At 45.5% G+C, this 6,415-nt stretch overlaps 1 non-coding gene across 1 annotated transcript; it reads right to left on the bottom strand.

Annotated features, from left to right (window-relative positions):
* Nucleotides 1-5,788: 5,788 nt before the first annotated feature.
* Nucleotides 5,789-5,863, bottom strand: Trnat-ugu. The gene has a single exon. It is a non-coding gene; the product is annotated as a tRNA-Thr (tRNA).
* Nucleotides 5,864-6,415: the final 552 nt, after the last annotated feature.

Here is a 6,415-nt window from a genome sequence, read left to right as displayed (position 1 = left end):
TAGTAACAGGATTCAGTAGGCATAATGTCGATTTGGGTCTACAAACTAGCACTACATTAAGGAAAAATACACTCCTGGAAATGGAAAAAAGAACACATTGACACCGGTGTGTCAGACCCACCATACTTGCTCCGGACACTGCGAGAGGGCTGTACAAGCAATGATCACACGCACGGCACAGCGGACACACCAGGAACCGCGGTGTTGGCCGTCGAATGGCGCTAGCTGCGCAGCATTTGTGCACCGCCGCCGTCAGTGTCAGCCAGTTTGCCGTGGCATACGGAGCTCCATCGCAGTCTTTAACACTGGTAGCATGCCGCGACAGCGTGGACGTGAACCGTATGTGCAGTTGGCGGACTTTGAGCGAGGGCGTATAGTGGGCATGCGGGAGGCCGGGTGGACGTACCGCCGAATTGCTCAACACGTGGGGCGTGAGGTCTCCACAGTACATCGATGTTGTCGCCAGTGGTTGGCGGAAGGTGCACGTGCCCGTCGACCTGGGACCGGACCGCAGCGACGCACGGATGCACGCCAAGACCGTAGGATCCTACGCAGTGCCGTAGGGGACCGCACCGCCACTTCCCAGCAAATTAGGGACACTGTTGCTCCTGGGGTATCGGCGAGGACCATTCGCAACCGTCTCCATGAAGCTGGGCTACGGTCCCGCACACCGTTAGGCCGTCTTCCGCTCACGCCCCAACATCGTGCAGCCCGCCTCCAGTGGTGTTGCGACAGGCGTGAATGGAGGGACGAATGGAGACGTGTCGTCTTCAGCGATGAGAGTCGCTTCTGCCTAGGTGCCAATGATGGTCGTATGCGTGTTTGGCGCCGTGCAGGTGAGCGCCACAATCAGGACTGCATACGACCGAGGCACACAGGGCCAACACCCGGCATCATGGTGTGGGGAGCGATCTCCTACACTGGCCGTACACCACTGGTGATCGTCGAGGGGACACTGAATAGTGCACGGTACATCCAAACCGTCATCGAACCCATCGTTCTACCATTCCTAGACCGGCAAGGGAACTTGCTGTTCCAACAGGACAATGCACGTCCGCATGTATCCCGTGCCACCCAACGTGCTCTAGAAGGTGTAAGTCAACTACCCTGGCCAGCAAGATCTCCGGATCTGTCCCCCATTGAGCATGTTTGGTACTGGATGAAGCGTCGTCTCACGCGGTCTGCACGTCCAGCACGAACGCTGGTCCAACTGAGGCGCCAGGTGGAAATGGCATGGCAAGCCGTTCCACAGGACTACATCCAGCATCTCTACGATCGTCTCCATGGGAGAATAGCAGCCTGCATTGCTGCGAAAGGTGGATATACACTGTACTAGTGCCGACATTGTGCATGCTCTGTTGCCTGTGTCTATGTGCCTGTGGTTCTGTCAGTGTGATCATGTGATGTATCTGACCCCAGGAATGTGTCAATAAAATTTCCCCTTCCTGGGACAATGAATTCACGGTATTCTTATTTCAATTTCCAGGAGTGTATTATGACACTCGATTGGGGCCAGGCGTGACAACTATGAGGGGACAAGAGTTTACAGGACTAAATGTAGTGACTGCGAAAAATGAAACATGTTTTCAGATCTTTTGACACTATTTTTGTTTGGTATTGTATTTTACAGCCTTTGAAAATAACAGTATGTCGAAATGCACGAGCAGATTTTGGAAATAATACAAATTGTGATCAAGACATCTGAGAGTTATTAAAGTGAATCAATTGGCCGCTCCGTCTCATAACATTTTCATGGAGGTCGCAGGTTTCATTGCTGTTGCTTCGATCCAGGGACTCACTGCTTTCTGCCAAGATTTAGTTGTTCAAATGTGTGTGAAATCTTATGGCAGTTAACTGCTAAGCTCATCAGTCCATAAGCTTACACACAACTTAACCTAAATTATCCTAAGGACAAACACACACACACAGCCATGCCCGAGGGAGGACTCGAACCTCCGCACGGACCAGCCGCACAGTGCATGACTGCAGCGCCCAAGACCGCTCGGTTAATCCCGCGCGGTGACATCAGATGAGCTGCCCGTTAAAGACACACAAAGTGAGATATTATTGTTAATATTATGATTATTGGAACGCTATCATAGTTTTATATTAGAATAAAAAACTGTAAACACTAAAAAATATTTACAATAGGTACGTCGTGTCCCAACAATGCTGCTAGTGAAAAACACGACGCTTCAAGTATGTGGAGGTTTGTACTAGCTAGGTCTCTGTCTCCCAAAGGTAAGGTGTAATCTCAAATAACGAATTGCTGCTATCTCCTAAAAATATTGAAAAGAAAATGAATTGTGTATACGGTATCCTGCCACGGAATACCAGGGCTAATCAACGCGTGAAGTACGTACTTAAAATGTGCATACAAAATATGATAACACGGTATAACAAGTGCTTCAGTTTTGATGGACCACTTGTTGAGAAGCAGGTCAGCAGTTCCTACAAGTTCCCCAGACAGATATTTTTATTCCCTTTGGTTTATGACGTTCGAGAGACGTGCTTTCTGGACAGCTGAAATGTCCACAAGTTTGCAGTGTGGCGGGACAGTGAGTGGCTGGATTGCGGAGCCCGCAGAAGTACGCAGGGCTGTAAACCGAGCGGGGGCGAGCGGTGGTCAGGGGCGTCGCAAAAAGACGCCCCCGCCCGGGTGCTGGCTGGTACAAGAACTCGAGGGAACTGCGGAGCTCGGTGCGGCAATCTGGCGGCGTCGGAACGTGTCCGCGCTGGCCAGCGGGCGCCGCAAAGCTCAGTGATGCAATCCAGCAGGGCTGCGTCTCTGGTACTGAGAGGGGGGAGGGAGGCGCGGGGGCGTCGCCGCGTACACCTCGCTGCAGCCCCAGCATCTACCACTACACCCAAACCCACAGTCCGGAGCCCACTTTATGTTATTTGGCGGACGGAACTTTTTTACCACTAGCACTTCCCCTGTTTTCTAGAGACGCGGTATCGAATGAAAAATACCCGGTAACAAACGCATGTTATAAAAACATCGGAACAAAAGTATCGATACGTGAGGTATCTACATTTACCTCTGTTAAAAAATTGAGTAGCTATTATTGGCTTCAATTTCCCCATCTATATTTTTAAAATCTATTTACAAGAAATAGAGACAGTCGATTTACGAAAGCTTCAAAAAGAGAAATAGAAGCGTTAAAACAGGCAATGGTTCTTTTTCCTTTCCGATTACTACACTCATGCTCATAAATTAAGGATAATTGCAGAATTTGGTGCCACACAGCGTGGCACTACACAAAACTGGCGCTAACAGCATGTAGGCACATAGGGAACACGCACGACACAGATCTGTAAATCCACGGTATTGGTGATAAGTTGAGGAAACCGTCCCGAAACACATTAGCTACAAAATGCCACTGTTTCCTGCGCATATAGCCCTACAGCATTACGGGATATGATCACCATGCACACGTACCCAGGCCGTACAACGGCTTGGCATACTCTGGATCAGGTGGTCGAGCAGCTGCTGGCGTATAGCATCCCATTCTTGCACCAGTGCCTGTCGGAGCTCCTGAAGTGTCGTAGGGGTTTGAAGACGTGCAGCAATCGTCGACCGAGAGCAGACGTGCTCGATGGGGTTTAGGTCTGGAGAGCAGGCAGGCCACTCCATTCGCCTGGCATCTTCTGTTTCAATGTACTCCTCCACGATGGCAGCTCGGTGAGGCCATGCGCTATCATCCATCAGGAGGAAGGTGGGACCCACTGCAGCCCTGAAAAGGCGGACATGTTGGTGCAAAATGACGTCCCGATGCACCTGACCTGTTACAGTTCCTCTGTCAAAGACATGCAGGGGTTTACGTGCATCAATCATAATCGCACGCCACATCATCAAACAACGGCCTCCATACAGCTCCCTTTCAAAGACATTGAGGGGTTTGGTATCTGGTTCCTGGTTCATGCCAGATAAAAACCCAGCGAGAATCATTGTTCAGACTATATCTGGACTCGTCCGTGGACATAACGTGGGACCACTGTTCCAATTTATCCTATTACTCCCTCTCTTTATCCATTACCTCCTTCTCCCCCCACCCTCTATCTCTCTCCTCCTTCTTTCTAAATTTCTACGTCTCCTCAACATCTCTGTCCATCTCCTTCTGTCCCCTCTTTCCTTCCCCTCCCCTCCACCAAACCTTTCTCTCTCCGCCTCCTCTTTCCGTATCCTTCAGCCTTGTTCTTAGTTATTGTCAATGAAACATCCATTGGGGAATTACAGTTGCTTAAAATGGATGGGTAAATCCGTTGCGATCGTTGCTATATAGGGTATGAGGAAAACCTCTCTCGTTGCTGGAGCTGTGAACCGAGCGAGGTAGAGTAGTGGTTAGCACGCAAGACTCACATTCGGGACGACGGCTCAAATCCACGTCCAGCCATCCTGATTTAGGATTTCCACGATTTCCCTAAATCGCTCCAGGCTAATGCCAAGATCGTTTCTTCGAAAGGGAACGGCCGATTTCCCTCCCCATTCATGAAACATTCCGAACTTGTGCTCTGTCTCTAATGACGTCGACGTCAGTGGGACGTTAGACCACAATCTTGCTTGCTTGGATCTGTGTGGGTAGCAGATTCGGTGACAGTATTTCCCATAGTCTTACTCGGCGAACGGATAGGATTACAAAGCTTCAGACGATTCAGATTCTATAGTAACGTTCCATTCATAAGCCGATATGCCACAAACACAATACCATTTTCTGCTAAAATCTACTGTGTGAGAGAAAAAAAACAGCACGTAGTTGTGTATACAGTTCCTGTTTAAAATTACGTGTAAGAAAAAATAACATATGCGAGGAAAAAAATGTGTAATTTTTAAATTCCCTGCTATTGCAGTTAAAACTGACTGTAAGAAACACCTCATAGTCACAACAAAACATATCACTGCATTTTCTTATCTATAGGCAATTTTACTAGAACCTGTACACTGTTATTTAAAAACGGTATATAGCCTACGTGTACCTGAATGTGTATTACAGTACTATGTAAGACTTTGAAGTAAATCGTCAAGAACATATAGAGATTTTTGCCAACAATTCTTTCCTATTCTATTACATAGCACTATTGAGCAATATATGGCCTACACGATAAATGATAACAGCCAAATTGTTTGGCTGTTATCATTTACCGTGAAGAATTTCAACAGTTGCTGTTTCAGCCATGTTTAAAATATTGAAATATATGGCCCATCTCTATCGAAATGCTAACAATTCTTTCCTATTTTATTATATACGTAAATATTCATATACTAAGTATATTGACCAATATATGGCCTGTCTCTATCGAAATGTTTATTACAATATTGTGTAGAAATCTGAAGTAAATCAGTCAAGTACTTCTCGAAATTTTTCCTAACCGTGATACATATACCACATGCATTCAAAAGATAACTAGCTGGGTCCAGCCAACTTTTTATTAGAGTAGTGTGTAAAGCTTTAATTTAATCAATCTTTTTTAGAGATATTCCTTAAAACATTTCCAAAGTATATGCATGTATGTATATATACACAAAAATATAACTTACATGCATGTAAATGTTTATTAAAGAATCGAGTAAGTATTTAAAGTAAATCAGTAAAGAAATTACGAGGTTATTTGATCACTGATTTACTTTCAATATTTACTCGATTCTTTAATTAGCGTTCAGATGCATGTAAGTTATATTTTTTGTATATATGTACATATACGCATATATATTTATATGATAATTAATTAGCCACCCTAGCTCCAAACAGGCGTTGATATACTTCACTAGGGACATGTTGAAAATGTGTGCCCCGACCGGGACTCGAACCCGCGACCTCCTGCTTACATGGCAGACGCTCTATCCATCTGAGCCACCGAGGGCACAGAGGATATTGCGTCTGCAGGGACTTATCCCTTGCACGCTCCCCGTGAGATCCACATTCCCATTTCGGGAACAGATACTACCATCATACATATATATTTACTTAAAAGTATATATATACTTTAAAGACAATCAGTGAAGACGTCCCAGAGATTTTTCTAACAACGTTTTCCAATTTTAGGTATATATACATCTCCTGTCAACACCTAGCCATCTAACAGAAGGAAAAAAGTGAATTATATATATATATATATATATATATATATATATATATATATATATATATATATATATATATAGTTTGAAATTAGATGTAAGAAGGAAGGATATATGTGGGAAAAACAATGTGTGTTATTTTTAAATGCCCTGCTATCCTGGATAAAACTGACTGAAAAAGAAAATGGAACTTGATTTGTCGATACTTCGCCGCCTGCACCGTACAAAAATGAACTGCTTCCTCCCTACGCCCTCTACACACGATGTTCGTGTCGACTTTTACTGCGCTGGTCAGTGCCATCGTCCACTTACGACCTACCGTTTGTATTGCGACAT

The sequence above is a fragment of the Schistocerca piceifrons genome, chromosome 1 (genome assembly GCF_021461385.2).
Source record: "Schistocerca piceifrons isolate TAMUIC-IGC-003096 chromosome 1, iqSchPice1.1, whole genome shotgun sequence".
Lineage (NCBI taxonomy): Eukaryota > Metazoa > Arthropoda > Insecta > Orthoptera > Acrididae > Schistocerca > Schistocerca piceifrons.
The sequence above is the reverse complement of the archived record's forward strand: the minus strand, read 5'-3'. Positions and strand labels throughout refer to the sequence as shown.